Consider the following 17,588-nt stretch of genomic DNA (forward strand, 5'->3'; position numbering starts at 1 on the left):
TGTAGGAGCATCCTACACGATTTCTTGCGCCGTTAGCTGTATTGCTAGATTCAGAGTTATTGTGGGTATGTAGCGCGGCCTGTACTGCGGCTATGTTTGAAGCAAGAAAGGCACGGAATTCCTCTTCGCTCATATTCAAGGTGTGTCGGGTAGTCGGTGCCATTTCCTTTAAAATAGTAAAATGAAACAAGTTAATCATACAGAATATTAAGAGTAGTCAATAGTATCTCGTAGCATAATATGAACTCATTTATAAAAGCTTTTTATTCATATTAGCATTTTATAAGTTTAAATTCGGGTACTACCTACCCTTTAAGTTCATACTTAGTAGCTAATATACAATTCAACTACTACAATTCCATATGAAAAACTGATTATAATAATATATCACATACAAATATTCTTCAAACTTACAACTTCGCTATATTACATATAACATGAAATATAGTACACTATGATACAGGACAGTTTTGAAGATAAATCTAGTTAATACGCAAGTTGTTCAGCAAAGGAAATAAAGACACGTAATTCATAAGTCCAGAAACAAGTCATGCATTCTGGTTTTACTAAGACGACTTCCCATCCTTGGTCTTGTGGAAAATAACCGTTATGACCATTAGCTAGGCAGCATGTTGTAATGTCGTCAAAAGGACGAGGGTTTCGTAATGTCCAACAGCCCCGTAATAATCTAAAAACCTTGTTTCTCACCCCAACTACTGAATCCGTCACTTGTGGGAAAGTTTTATTTAAAAGCTGCAATCCAATGTTCTTTTTCTCACTTTGGTAAGAAGCGAACATCACTAATCCATAAGCATAACATGCTTCTTTATGTTGCATGTTAGAAGCTCTTTCTAATTCACGAAATCCTATGTTGGGATATGTTGAGTCAAAATAGATTCTTAACCCGTAGCGTAAAATTGCATTTGGGTTCCCCGCATTTAACGCTTTAAAAAAAACACGGTGTAACTTACGGTCTCCCCAATGTGATATACCCCACCTATCAAAGGAAAGCCTTTTATAAACTAAGGCATTTCTGGAAAGTCTTTCAAATGTTTGACAAGTTAATTTCACCATAACTAAATGTGCTGATGAATTCTGACCGACTCTAGACAAGATTTCCTCAATCATATCCTCTGGTAGGTCTTCTAAAATATTCGGTTGTCTACCCTTAACGTCCATTTTGTTTTTATACTGTAAAATAGACAAGGATTAGATTCGTAAAAGATAATTAACAAACAATACAAGCAATTTTTACATAGAACATAAAAGTACAAGCACACTACAATACATATAATACACAACATGATTACAACCTTCTAATCTGAATCACTGGTTTCTTCTTCTTTGGACTTGGTTCGTTTTCCTAATTTTCTAGGAATATATGGTGTTCCTCTAATACGAGCCGTCGTTTTCCATAATGGTTTAGAAAAACCTGGTGGTTTAGAGGTTCCCGGGTTATTGTTACATTTTAGGAAATACGGATGTTGTCGATACATATAAAGTTCATCGGGGCTGGAATCGGGTTTCTCTATTTTTATACCTTTTCTCTTATTATTTTCTTTTTCTTTATTAAATTGGATCGAGGTAATTTCTATAACATCATCAGAATCCTCATCGGGATCCAATTCATCAGAAAATTGGTAATCTTCCCAATATTTTGCTTCCTCGGCGAAAACACCATTGACCATTATTAACTTTGGTCCGTTGGTTGAGGATTTTCTTTTATTTAATCGATTTACTATAGGTATCAATATTTCTTCCTCCGGAACCTCTTCTTCTTCTAGTTCCTCCTCTTCCGATTCATCCTCTTCTGGTTCCTCTTCTTCCGGTTCCTCCTCTTCCGGTTCCTCCTCTTCCGGTTCCTCTTCGGGAATTTGTGAATCTTCCCAAAATATATTCGACTCTTCATTATTATTAGGTGAATCAATGGGATTTGTACTAAAGGTAGACATCTATCACACAATATCAAACACGTTAAGAGATTAATATATCACATAATATTTACATGTTAATAATATATAGTTTCCAACAAAAATGTTAAGCAATCATTTTTAAAGAAAACACGGTCGAAGTCCAGACTCACTAATGCATCCTAACAAACTCGATAAGACACACTAATGCAAATTTTCTGGTTCTCTAACACCAACGCTCGGATACCAACTGAAATGTCCCGTTCATATTAATTATAAACGTTCCATATTAATTGATTTCGTCGCAAGGTTTTGACCTCTATATGAGACGTTTTTCAAAGACTGCATTCATTTTTAAAACAACCATAACCTTTATTTTATCGATAAAGTTTTAAAAGCATTACGTAGATTATCAAATAATGATAATCTAAAATATACCGTTTACACACGACCATTACATAATGGTTTACAAAAAGAATATATTACATCAAAAATAAGTTTCTTGAATGCAGTTTTTACATAATATCATACAAGCATGGACTCCAAATCTTGTCCTTATTTTAGTATGCAACAGCGGAAGCTCTTAATAATCACCTGAGAATAAACATGCTTAAAACATCAACAAAAATGTTGGTGAGTTATAGGTTTAACCTATATATTATCAAATCATAATAATAGACCACAAGATTTCATATTTCAATATACATCCCATACATAGAGATAAAAATCATTCATATGGTGAACACCTTGTTGGGATTTAACAAGTTCAAAACACTTAAACTATATTTAGATTCAAATCAAAGCGGAAGCATGTTAATTACCATTTTAGAACTTGTATACCTTTAACCAATTAAAGTTAAATCCCAATTAGGATCAAGTTGTGAAACATGCTTACAAACTACAAGTAAGAAAAGTGTTTATACCTTCTCCTAGCTTGTTGATAGATGATGATGAAGATGATGATGAATGGAGTTCCAAAACAATGAGACCTCAAGTAGTTATACCCCAAACTATGCACCAACACCCTTGCTATTAGTTAGGATTTTGTTTGACACTTGAATGAGCTTGCAAAAACCAAATGAAGAACCTCTTCTCCCCTTCCAAACCCCACGGCAATCAGCAGCTGTATGGGAGTGTTTTGTGCAGTTTTTTTCAAGTATAATTGCATGTGTGTGTTCCTACAAGAGTCAAGATGCTTACATATGGAATTGAGAAAGCATGGGTGAAAGATTCCAAGCCTAAAGCATGTGTATCTCATTCCCTATGCCACTTCCCTTTCAAGTATTATTAAATAAGTTTTATAAAAAAAATACATTTTATAAAACTATACATAATACTTCCATATGTATATATATGTTATGTACATTTATTTTATAAAACCAAACTTTATAAAATGTAACATAACAAAATCAATTATTTAACCCATAAATAATTTAAACTCTTGTTATATAAATTATTCCATAATTTATATATACACATCAAGTAATCTTTCAGAAAACGATTTTCTTTAAAATTCAAGTGTCGCGTATTTGATCAATGATCCAATCGTTAAGATCAAATACGAATAATGTGTTGGTAAGCTTGTTATTGGGTATGACCCGACTTGGATTAAAACATATTAGCCACGTTAATTCAATATGTCTCTCGGGCATACGAAAAACCTTCAATCTCCCACTTGCACGAGAAACATAAGAAATTAATGCAAGTGATGGATACCACCTAACGACCGTCCATCACCCCCAATATGTTATGACTTTGTGCCATTCAATAACATCATTCCTTTCGAGTTCCCATCTCGAATATGAATAGGTGAATCTTTTCATTATATCCTTTCATCCTAGATGTCATGTTAAATCCAAGAGATATAGAGTGATCACTCTCTTCTAGATTTAACTTTTCAGGCCTTAAACATCTGACTCTCAACGAATAAGAGGGACAAATTCCATCTTGACTACATACGTCCTAGATATATACCTTGCATTATACCTGAGCTCTTCCTTATGAACTACCATGTTTCAGAATAGCGAAGGAATGAATCAAGGCACAATACTTGGTGAATATCCGAACCCAATATGTATCTCAGGTCAGAGGATACAATGATATTCTCCTTTACTCAAGACTACATGTGATCAACCACAAAGGCTCCATTTTGTAAATCTTGAGGGCGGGTCAACCAATATTTGTATCCCACAAATATCTATGAACCTTGGTTGCAACCTTGCCCCACATTCAGTCCGTGAATGTATACCAATCCAAGTTCATAATAGTCTAAACCTCACACTTGTTCCCACAAATGTGATCAACTACGGAATTTAGAATAATTGCTTATTCATGGATAAAATATGCAAAATAGGAACTTAACTCAAAATAAATTAAACCATAATTATATTAATGAGTTTGAACAATTTCGTTCCGTTACAATACTTAAAACAGATCATGACCAATCACTAGAATATCGAAGCCCTAATGCACAAACATGTCCTGCATGTTTTGATCCATGTAAGAGCTTCGTGAGAGGATCCGCTATATTAAGATCTGTGTGAACTTTGCGAATACATATCTTTCCCTTTTCAACTTCATCCCTTATGTAGTTGAATCTCCGCTCAATGTGATGGGTCTTTTGATGAGCACGAGGTTCCTTGATTTGAGCAATCGCACCCTCGTTGTCACAAAAGATCTCAAGAGGGTCCTGAATGGAAGGGACTACTCCTAAGTCATCGATGAATTTCTTCATCCATGCAGCTTCCTGAGCTGCTAATGATGCGGCGATGTACTCCGACTCTGTAGTGGATAGAGCAACAACATCCTGTTTTGAACTCTTCCAAGAGACCGCACCTCTATTTAATGTGAAGACATAACCGGATTGTGATCGAGAATCATCACGATCAGTTTGGAAACTCGCATCCACGTAACCTTTTACAGCGAGTTCCTCCTCACCAGACCCATATATCAGAAACATATCCTTAGTCCTCCTAAGGTATTTCAATATACTTTTAACAGCAATCCAATGACCGTTTCCTGGGTTATTCTGGTATCTACTTGTCAGGCTAAGAGCGCATGACACATCCGGTCTAGTGCATATCATTGCATACATGATTGACCCAATGGCAGAAGCATATGGGACTTTCTTCATTCTCTCCTGTTCATCTTTCGTGGTGGGGCACTGAGATGAACTGAGAAGTGTTCCCTTTTGAATAGGTACCAAACCTTTCTTAGAGTTCTCCATCTTGAACCTTTTCAAGATCTTTTCAATGTATGCACTTTGATTTAAACCTATCAGTTTCTTGGATCTATCCCTGTAGATCCCAATCCCCAAAACGTATTGTGCTTCTCCAAGATCCTTAATGGAGAAGCATTTGCTTAACCAAGTTTTAACACCTTGCATTGGCGGAATATCATTTCCAAATAACAATATATCATCCACATATAGTACAAGGAACATGATAGTGCTCCCACTAGCTTTCTTGTATACACAAGCTTCATCACCATTTTTAATGAAGCCAAATTTCTTGGCCTCCTCATTAAAACGATGATTTCACATTCTAGATGCTTGTTTCAATCCGTAGATTGACTTCTTTAACTTGCATACCTTTTTAGGATATTTCGGATCAACAAAACCCTCAGGCTGAACCATATAGACATCTTCCTCAAGATGTCCATTTAGGAAAGCGGTCTTGACATCCATTTGCCATATTTCATAATCATAATGTGCAGCAATGGCAAGTAATATCCTAATAGACTTTAGCATTGCCACAGGCGAAAAAGTTTCATCATAGTCAACCCCTTGAGTCTGAGTGAAACCTTTTGCTACAAGTCTAGCTTTATATGTATCCAAGTTTCCATGTATGTCGGTTTTCATTTTGAAAAGCCATTTACAATCAACTAGCCTGGAGCCAGCAGGTTGTGTAACAAGTTCCCAAACTTGGTTGTCATACATGGATTACATCTCAGCGTTCATGGCTTCCTGCCATTTATCTTTATCAATCCTTGATAAAGCATCTTGGTAGTTTATTGGTTCATCCAAATCAACCACATAGCAACCATCCATGAGAAACCCATATCTCTCAGGAGGATTACTAATCCTACCAGATCTGCGAACGTCTTGTGTATTTTGATCATCCATTTGATCATTCTCAACATTTTCATGTTGAGTGCTAGTGTCAACCAATTGTGTATCATCTACTTGATCTTGAACCTCCTCAAGATCTATCTTCCTTTCATTATTTCCTTCCATTAGGAACTTAGTTTCAAGGAATTCCGCCTTCCGAGCAACAAATACATTCTGCTCGGATGGATCATAGAAATAATATCCCATATCATTCTTGGGATATCCTATGAAGATACACTTCGTGGATCAAGCATTCAACTTATTAGGGACGTAACGCTTAGGGTAATCTTCACATCCCCATACCTTTAAGTATGATAGAGATGGAGGTTTTCCAAACCACATCTCATGAGGTGTTCGTTCCACTTTCTTGGTTGGGGCCATATTTAAAATACGAGCAGCGGAGCATAGACAATAACCCCAAAATGATAGAGGTAATGAGCTTCTAGCCATCATAGATCGAACCATATCCATTAGGATTCGGTTCCTCCTTTCGGAAACTCCATTCAGTTGGGGTGTTCCAGGAGGAGTGAGTTGTGAGATAATCCCACAACTTCTAAGATGATCTTGGAAGGCATCGCTTAGGTATTCACCTCCTCTATCGGTACGTAATACCTTGATTGTCTTGTTGAGTTGATTTTGTACTTCGTTTTGATATTCTTTGAATGCTTCAAAAGTTTCATCCTTATGTCTTAACAAGTAGACATATCCGAAACGACTAAAGTCATCAATGAAAGTAACAAAGTATCTTTCACCATTCCTTGTCATGGGCTTAAAGGGTCCACACACATCCGAATGTATTAATCCCAATAAGTCTTTAGCCCTTTCGTAGGTCCCTTTGAAAGGTGCTTTAGTCATCTTGCCTTGTAAACAAGATTCACATACATCAAACGAATCCATTTCATTTGATTTCAAAAGTCCATTCTTTTGAAGTGTATGCATTCGGTTCTTGTTTATGTGACCAAGGCGACAATGCCATAAGTAGGAATCACTCAAATCCCTTTTGAGTTTCTTGGTGCTTGTATGGTACATTGAGCTACTAGATGATGTGTCATCATGAACCAATTCATAAATTCCATTTGAAGGCGAAGCCTTGAAATAGAATACATTATCTAAACAAACATGGATATCATCATTAATAAAATTAACATTAAAACCATATTGTTTCAAACGGGAAACAGAAATAATGTTTTGACACAAGTCGGGTGCATACAAAACATCATTCAAAATAAGTTCCATGCCACTTGGAAGTTTTAACACAAAGTCTCCTTGAGCTTTCACTTGTACTTTAGCTCCATTCCCCATGATGAGACTTGATGTTCCCGTTTGCTTGTTACTTCTTTTGAACCCCTGCAAAGAATTGCAAATGTGAGTTCCACATCCAGTGTCTAATACCCATGTATTAGAAGAAGTAATACTAAGCTCTATATATACCATATATATATTACCTGAGGATTGCCCCGCATCCCTCTTTTCCTTCAACTCCTTAAGGTAGACCGGACAGTTTCGTTTCCAATGACCCATCTCACCGCAACCGAAACATGGGTCTTCCTTGGGGTTTGCCTTTTCCGCAACCTTTTGCTTTTTGTTCTTGTTCTTGGTTGGGGTAACCATCTTCACCTTTCCCTTGCCTTGATAGGCGGGTCCTTTTCTCTTAGCCACCTTAGGCTTAGAGGTGTTGTTACCTTTTGACCCGCCATCATTGATCATTAGCACGGGTGAAGCCCTTTTACCCATGCTTGTTTCGGCCGTCCTTAACATTCCATGAAGCTCGCCGATGGTCTTATCCATCCCATTCATATTGTAATTAATTACAAATTGGTCAAACCTCTTTGACAAGGAGTTTAGGATAAGATCGGTGGCTAGCTCATTGGAAATGTTGAGGTTAAGACGGTTTGCGCGATCAATGAGGCTTTTCATTTTGAGGACATAGGAGGAGATGGATTGGGTGTCATCCATACGACATGCATGTAGCGCTCGAACCGTTTCGAAGCGCTCGACACGTGCTTGTTGAAGGAACATCTACTTCAATTGCGTTATCATGTCATATGCACTATGATGTTCGAAATCCTTTTGGAGTTCGGGTATCATAGTCCCAAGCATTAGGCAACCAACTTGCACCGAATCGGCACAATATTTGTCATAGTAAGCCATGCCCTCCGTATCATCCATGTCGGGTTGATCGGGAATGGGGTCCTCCAACACATACGCTTTATCCTCGAGTTTGAGGACAATCCTAAGATTACGGAACCAATCCATAAAGTTCGTATGGTTGAGTTTGTCTTTCTCGAGGAGAGACCTTAACGATAGGTTGTTTAGGTTAAGTGGTGCGTTTTGCATGTTGTTGTTGTTATTAGCGGCCATCTACAAAATTAACAAAGTTCATTTAAGTATTGATTTCAAATTTAATCAATCAATACCCTTTAAATCCAATTGATATTTATTAAATTTTAGAATCCAACGGTAAACCAAATTTCGGTTAGGTGACCTTTATCCCGTTATTTGATTTAGCTAGGTAGTCATTATATGACAATTGCAATGCTTTTGCAACTTCTAAGTTATGGGATCATGCAATCCTTTTGCATGGCATATTATCCCATCAACGCCTATTTATTCATCATGCTTCGGTGACCCTAAGTTCATGATTCCCAAATCAAGTCGTCCTACTTGTGCTAACGTGTAAATTCAACATACTAGTGGTTAGGTGACCTTTATCCCACAAGTGTGCGAAATTTACCTTAATCATATTAGTTTGCTCATAACGGTTAGGTGACCTTTATCCCATTAAGAGTTCCCTAATATTTTTAAGTGTTTGCACAAAAGGATGGCTTTTAACTTGTTTGTCTTGTTGTTAAAGGGATTTTAAGTTTCATAATTTCTAGTTTGAGAAAACATATATGCCATACACCAACATGCATTTAGTGTATGGTTTATTTGAAATCCATTTTCAAGTCTAGTAATTTTAGCCAATTACTTGATATAAACCATTTTATATATATGATCCTTATCATGTTCTTAATAACCGATTATTAATGTCCTTTTAGCCGTTTTTAATTTAACCAATTAAATTGTAGTTATGCTTGTTGTTAACTTGTGTGATAACTTGTAGTAGCAACATACACAATCCACAATCATACAAGAAATAAAACAACCACGCATGCAAACAAATGTGTTCACAATCAAGCCGATTTGGTAGACATTTGTTTAGCTGAAAACAAATGTCACCGGTTAAGGGTTATAACACTAAGTAGGAGATTTCAAAATCTCCCACTTAATCTTGCATCCAAATGCATCTTCCAAGTCTTCATCTTGTATCTTCATTTTTACAAAAAATATATCCTAATACATTTTTCTAGAAAATGAAAATACAATCTAATCTATTTTACATACCAAATATAAAATAAATTACATAACCAAAATAATAAAATTACAAACCATATTGAATGAATATTACAACCACATGAATGAATTAATATTACATACCAAATGAATAGATTAATTCAACCAAACATGCAACCAAACAAACACAAGGTCAAGGCTTGATTGTGAACTCAACATGCAACCAAAATATGACCAAAGTGGAAGATCCAAAACCCATTTTGGGTCCCCAATATTTCGGCCAAAGCATTTAACCCACCCAAAACTTTAATTTTTGCATTTTACTATCATGCATGTACATAAAATGCAAAATATAAAGTGAGTATAATAACCATCTCGAAGCATATTTCAACAACCTCGGCTCTGATACCAATGTTGCGATTTAACAAGTTCAAAACACTTAAACTATATTTAGATTCAAATCAAAGCGGAAGCATGTTAATTACCATTTTAGAACTTGTATACCTTTAACCAATTAAAGTTAAATCCCAATTAGGATCAAGTTGTGAAACATGCTTACAAACTACAAGTAAGAAAAGTGTTTATACCTTCTCCTAGCTTGTTGATAGATGATGATGAAGATGATGATGAATGGAGTTCCAAAACAATGAGACCTCAAGTAGTTATACCCCAAACTATGCACCAACACCCTTGCTATTAGTTAGGATTTTGTTTGACACTTGAATGAGCTTGCAAAAACCAAATGAAGAACCTCTTCTCCCCTTCCAAACCCCACGGCAATCAGCAGCTGTATGGGAGTGTTTTGTGCAGTTTTTTTCAAGTATAATTGCATGTGTGTGTTCCTACAAGAGTCAAGATGCTTACATATGGAATTGAGAAAGCATGGGTGAAAGATTCCAAGCCTAAAGCATGTGTATCTCATTCCCTATGCCACTTCCCTTTCAAGTATTATTAAATAAGTTTTATAAAAAAAATACATTTTATAAAACTATACATAATACTTCCATATGTATATATATGTTATGTACATTTATTTTATAAAACCAAACTTTATAAAATGTAACATAACAAAATCAATTATTTAACCCATAAATAATTTAAACTCTTGTTATATAAATTATTCCATAATTTATATATACACATCAAGTAATCTTTCAGAAAACGATTTTCTTTAAAATTCAAGTGTCGCGTATTTGATCAATGATCCAATCGTTAAGATCAAATACGAATAATGTGTTGGTAAGCTTGTTATTGGGTATGACCCGACTTGGATCAAAACATATTAGCCACGTTAATTCAATATGTCTCTCGGGCATACGAAAAACCTTCACACCTGATAACCGACATTAACAAGATGCATATATAAGAATATCTCCATCATTCCGGGACACCCTTCAGATATGATATAAATTTCGAAGTACTAAAGCATTCGGTACTTTGGATGGGGTTTGTTAGGCCCAATAGATCTATCTTTAGGATTCGCATCAATTAGGGTGTCTGTTCCCTAATTCTTAGATTACCAGACTAAAAAGGGGCATATTCGGTTTAATAATCCAGCCATAGAATGTAGTTTCACGTACTTGTGTCTATTTTGTAAATCATTTATAAAACCTGCATGTATTCTCATCCCAAAAATATTAGATTTTAAAAGTGGGACTAAAACTCACTTTCACAGATTTTTACTTCGTTGGGAAGTAAGACTTGGCCACTGATCGATTCACGAACCTATAACAAATATGTACATATATATCAAAGTATGTTCAAAATATATTTACAACATTTTTAATACGTTTTACTGTTTTAAGTTTATTAAGTCAGTTGTCCTTGTTAGTAACCTACAACTAGTTGTCCATAATTAGATGTACAGAATAAATCGATATATATTATCTTGAATCAATCCACGACCCAGTGTATACACGTCTCAGGCTAGATCACAACTCAAACTATATATATTTTTGGAATCAACCTCAATCCTGTATAGCTAACTCCAATATTACTGCATATAGAGTGTCTATGGTTGTTCCAAATAATATATATATAGATGGGTCGATACGATATGTCAACACATTTGCATACGTGTCTATGGTATTCCAAGATTACATAATATATTAGAATACATGTATAATACAATATAAGTTAGCTAGGATATGATTAATATAGATTTGTTACCAATTTTCACGTAGCTACAACAAGCAAAAATAACCAATCTTGTTTTACCCATAACTTCTTCATTTTAAATCCGTTTTGAGTGAATCAAATTGCTATGGTTTCATATTGAACTTAACTTTATGAATCTATACATAAAAAGTATAAGTTTATAGTCGGAATTATAGGTTACAAGTCGTTTTTGTAAAGGTAGTCATTTCAGTCGAAAGAACGACGTCTAGATGACCATTTTGGAAAACATACTTCCACTTTGAGTTTAACCATGATTTTTGGTTATAGTTTCATGTTCATAAGAAAAATCATTTTTCTCAGAAGAACAACTTTTAAATCAAAGTTTATCATAGTTTTTAATAATCCAAACCAAAACAGCCCCCGGTTTCACTACGACGGCGTATATCCGAATTTATGGTGTTCATCGTGTTTCCAGGTTTTAAATCATTAAGTTAGCATATCATATAGATATAGAACATGTGTTTAGTTGATTTTAAAAGTCAAGTTAGAAGGATTAACTTTTGTTTGCGAACAAGTTTAGAATTAACTAAACTATGTTCTAGTGATTACAAGTTTAAACCTTCGAATAAGATAGCTTTATATGTATGAATCGAATGATGTTATGAACATCATTACTACCTCAAGTTTTCTGGATAAAACCACTGGAAATGAGAAAAATGGATCTAGCTTCAAAGGATCCTTGGATGGCTTGAAAGTTCTTGAAACAGAATCATGACACAAAAACAGTTCAAGTAAGATTTTCACTCGAAATAAGATTGTTAAAGTTGTAGAAATTGAATCAAAGTTTGAATATGAATATTACCTTGAATTAAAAAGATAACCTACTGTAAATAACAAAGGTTCGTTGATCTTAGATGATTACTTGGAATGGATTTGAAAGCTTGGAAGTAGACTTGCAAACTTGGAAGTATTCTTGATTTTTATGAAACTATACTTATGAAATTTATGAAGAACACTTAGAACTTAAAGATAGAACTTGAGAGAGATCACTTAGATGAAAAAAATTGAAGAATGAAAGTGTTTGTAGGTGTTCTTCATCTAATTAATCTCTCTCAAGTTTCATCTTCAAGTTCTAAGTGTTCTTCATAAATTCCATAAGTATAGTTTCATAAAAATCAAGAATACTACCAAGTTTGCAAGTTTACTTCCAAGCTTTCTAATCCATTCCATGTAATCATCTTAGATCAAGGAACCTTTGTTATTTACAGTAGGTTATCTTTCTAATTCAAAGTAATATTCATATTCAAACTTTGAATCAATTTCTACAACTATAACAATCTTATTTCGAGTGAAAATCTTACTTGAACTGTTTTCGTGTCATGATTATGCTTCAAGAACTTTCAAGCCATACAAGGATCCTTTGAAGCTAGATCCATTTTTCTCATTTCCAGTAGTTTTATCCAGAAAACTTGAGGTAGTAATGATGTTCATAACATCATTCGATTCATACATATAAAGCTATCTTATTCGAAGGTTTAAACTTGTAATCACTAGAACATAGTTTAGTTAATTCTAAACTTGTTCGCAAACAAAAGTTAATCCTTCTAACTTGACTTTTAAAATCAACTAAACACATGTTCTATATCTATATGATATGCTAACTTAATGATTTAAAACTTGAAAACACGAAAAACACCGTAAAACCGGATTTACGCCGTCGTAGTAACACCGGGGGCTGTTTTGATTTGGATAATTAAAAACTATGATAAACTTTGATTTAAAAGTTATTCTTCTGGGAAAATGATTTTTCATATGAACATGAAACTATATCCAAAAATCTTGGTTAAACTCAAAGTGAAGTATGTTTTTCAAAATGGTCATCAACATGTCGTTCTTTCGACGGAAATGACTACCTCTTTAGTAATTGACATGTAACTTAAATTTCCGACTATAAACCTATAATTTTTATGTTTGGATTCTTAAATTAGAGTTCAATATGAAACCATAGCAATTTGATTAACTCAAAACGGATTTAAAATGAAGAAGTTATGGGTAAAACAAGATTGGATATTTTTGATCTTTTTAGCTACGGGAAATGTTTAACAAATCTATACAAATCATATCCTAGCTAACTTATATTGTATTATACATGTATTCTAATATATTATGTAATCTTGGGATACCATAGACACGTATACAAATGTTTTGACATATCATATCGACCCATGTATATATATTATTTGGAACAACCATAGATACTCTATATGCAGTAATGTTGGAGTTAGCTATACAGGGTTGAGGTTGATTCCAAAAAATATATATACTTTGAGTTGTGATCTAGCCTGAGACATGTATACACTGGGTCGTGGATTGATTCAAGATAATATATATCAATTTATTTCTGTACATCTAACTGTGGACAATTAGTTGTAGGTTACTAACGAGGACAGCTGACTTAATACACTCAAATCTTTAAAACATAATAAAAATAGTTGTAATTATATTTTGATCATACTTTGATATATATGTACATATTTGTATAATTCGTGAATCGATCCGTGGCCAAGTCTTATTTTTGAGGAAGGAAATATCTGTGAAAGTGAGTTATAGTCCCACTTTTAAAATATAATATTTTTGGGATGAGAATACATGCAGGTTTTATAAATGATTTACAAAATAGACACAAGTACGTGAAACTATATTCTATGGTTGAATTAACGAAATCGAATATGCCCCTTTTTATTAAGTCTGGTAATCTAAGAATTAGGGAACAGATACGCTAATTGACGCGAATTCTAAAGATAGATCTATTGGGCCTAACAAACCCCATCCAAAGTACCGGATGCTTTAGTACTTCGAAATTTATATCATATCCGAAGGGTGTCCTGGAATGATGGGGATATTCTTATATATGCATCTTGTTAATGTCGGTTACTAGGTGTTCACCATATGAATGATTTTTATCTCTATGTATGGGATGTGTATTGAAATATGAAATCTTGTGGTCTATTGTTACGATTTGATATATATAGGTTAAACCTATAACTCACCAACATTTTTGTTGACGTTTAAAGCATGTTTATTCTCAGGTGAATATTAAGAGCTTCCGCTGTTGTATACTAAAATAAGGACAAGATTTGGAGTCCATGTTTGTATGATATTGTGTAAAAACTGCATTCAAGAAACATATGTCGATGTAATATATTTCTATTGTAAACCATTATGTAATGGTCGTGTGTAAACAGTATATTTTAGATTATCATTATTTGTTAATCTACGTAATGTTTTTAAAACCTTTATTGATAAAATAAAGGTTATGGTTGTTTTAAAAATGAATGTAGTCTTTGAAAAACGTCTCATATAGAGGTCAAAACCTCGCAACGAAATCAATTAATATGGAACGTTTATAATCAATATGAACGGGACATTTCAGTTGGTATCCGAGCGTTGGTCTTAGAGAACTAGAAAATTTGCATTAGTGTGTCTTATCGAGTTTGTTAGGATGCATTAGTGAGTCTGGACTTCGACCGTGTTTTCTTTAAAAATGATTGCTTAACATTTTTGTTGGAAACTATATATTATTAACATGTAAATATTATGTGATATATTAATCTCTTAACATGTTTGATATTGTGTAATAGATGTCTACCTCTAGCAAAAATCTCATTGACTCACCTAATAATAACGAAGAGTCGAATATATATTGGCAAGATTCACAAGTTCCCGAAGAACCGGAAAAAGAGGAAACGGAACCGGAAGAAGAGGAACCGGAAGAAGAGGAACCAGAAGAAGAGGAACCGGAAGAAGAAGAGGTTCCGGAGGGGGGAATATTAGGAACCACAGAAAACCGGTCAAATAAAAGGAAATCCTCAACCAATGGACCAAAGTTAATAATGGTCAATGGTGTTTCCGCTAAGGAAGCAAAATATTGGGAAAATTACCAATTTTCCGATGAATCGGATCCTGATGAGGATTCCGATGATGTTATAGAAATTACCCCGACCCAATTTAATGAGGCAAAAGAAAATAATAAGGGAAAAGGTATCAAAATAGAGAAATCTGATTCCGACCCCGATGAACTTTATATGTACCGTCAACACCCGTATTTTCAATATCGTGACAATAACCCGGGAACCTCTAAACCACCAGGTTTTTCTAAACCAATGTGGAAAATGACGACTCGTATCAGAGGAACATCATATATCCCTAGAAGATTAGGAAAAAGAACCAAGTCCGAAGAAGAAGAAACCAGTGATTCAGATTAGAGGGGTGTGAGCATGTTGTGTAATAAATGTATTGTAGTGTGCTTTTACTTTTATGTTCTATGTAAAAATTGCTTGTATTGTTTGTTATTACGAATCTAATCCTTGTCTATTTTACAGTATAAAAATAAAATGGACGTTAAGGGTTAAGAACCTATTTTGACTCAACATATCCCAACATAGGATTTCGTGAATTAGAAAGAGCTTCTAACATGCAACATAAAGAAGCATGTTATGCTTACGGGTTAGTGATGTTCGCTTCTTACCAAAGTGAAAAAAAGAACATCGGATTGCAGCTTTTAAATAAAACTTTTCCACAAGTGACGGATTCAGTAGTTGGGGTGAGAAACAAGGTTTTTAGATTATTACGGGGCTGTTGGACATTACGAAACCCTCGTCCTTTTGACGACATTACAATATGCTGCCTAGCCAATGGTCATAAAGGTTATTTTCCACAAGACCAAGGATGGAAAGTCGTCTTAGTAAAACCAGAATGCATGACTTGTTTTTGGACTTATGAATTACGTGTCTTTATTTTCTTTGCTGAACAACTTGCGTATTAACTAGATTTATCTTCAAAACTGTCCTGTATCATAGTGTACTATATTTCATGTTATATGTAATATAGCGAAGTTGTAAGTTTGAAGAATATTTGTATGTGATATATTATTATAATCAGTTTTTCATATGGAATTGTAGTAGTTGAATTGTATATTAGCTACTAAGTATGAACTTAACGGGTAGGTAGTACCCGAATTTAAACTTATAAAACGCTAATATGAAGAAAAAGCTTTTATAAATGAGTTCATATTATGCTACGAGATACTATTGACTACTCTTAATATTCTGTATTATTAACTTGTTTCATTTGACTCTTTTGAAGGAAATGGCACCGACTACTCGACACACCTTGAATATGAGCGAAGAGGAATTTCATGCCTTTCTTGCTTCAAACATAGCCGCAGTACAGACGGCACTACATACCAACAATAACTCTGAATCTAGAAATACAGCTAACGGCGCAAGAAATCGTGTAGGATGCTCCTACAAGGAATTCACTGCCTGCAAACCTTCAGAATTTGATGGGACCGAAGGACCAATCGGATTGAAACGGTGGACCGAGAAAGTTGAATTAGTGTTTGCTATAAATAAGTGTGCTGAAGGAGACAAAGTGAAGTACGCTACGCATACCTTCACAGGTATTGCGTTAACATGGTGGAATACCTATCTAGAGCAAGTGGGACAAGATGCTGCTTACGCGCTACCGTGGTCAGCATTCAAGCACTTGATGAACGAGAAGTACCATCCGAGAACCGAGGTCAATAAGCTCAAGTCAGAACTTAGAGGGTTACGAACACAGGGATTCGATATTACTTCGTACGAAAGACGATTGCCTATTATGTCCGAGAGCATTCGAAGATGAGGAAGAGAAGATCGACGCATTTGTGAAAGGGATACTGGAGAGAATCCAAGAAGATATAAGTTCACACGAGCCTGCCTCCATACAAAAGGCATGTATAATGGCTCACAAACTAGTGAACCAGATTGAGGGAAGAATTAAAGAACAGGCGGCCGAAGAGGCCAACGTGAAGTTAGTCAAAAGAAAGTGGGAGGAAAACGGTGATAAGAGTCACCAAAACAACAATAACTATCCCAACAATCGCAACATCAATCGGAACTACAACAAACGGCACAACAACAACAACAACTACAATAATCATCCCAACAACAATAACAACCGCAACAACAACAACAATCAGAAGCAGCTATGCCAAAGGTGTGAAAAGTATCACTCGGGGTTCTGCACCAAATTTTGCAACAAGTGTAAAAGAAATGGTCATAGCACGGCGAAGT

The sequence above is a fragment of the Rutidosis leptorrhynchoides genome, chromosome 8 (genome assembly GCF_046630445.1).
Source record: "Rutidosis leptorrhynchoides isolate AG116_Rl617_1_P2 chromosome 8, CSIRO_AGI_Rlap_v1, whole genome shotgun sequence".
NCBI classification, from domain to species: domain Eukaryota; kingdom Viridiplantae; phylum Streptophyta; class Magnoliopsida; order Asterales; family Asteraceae; genus Rutidosis; species Rutidosis leptorrhynchoides.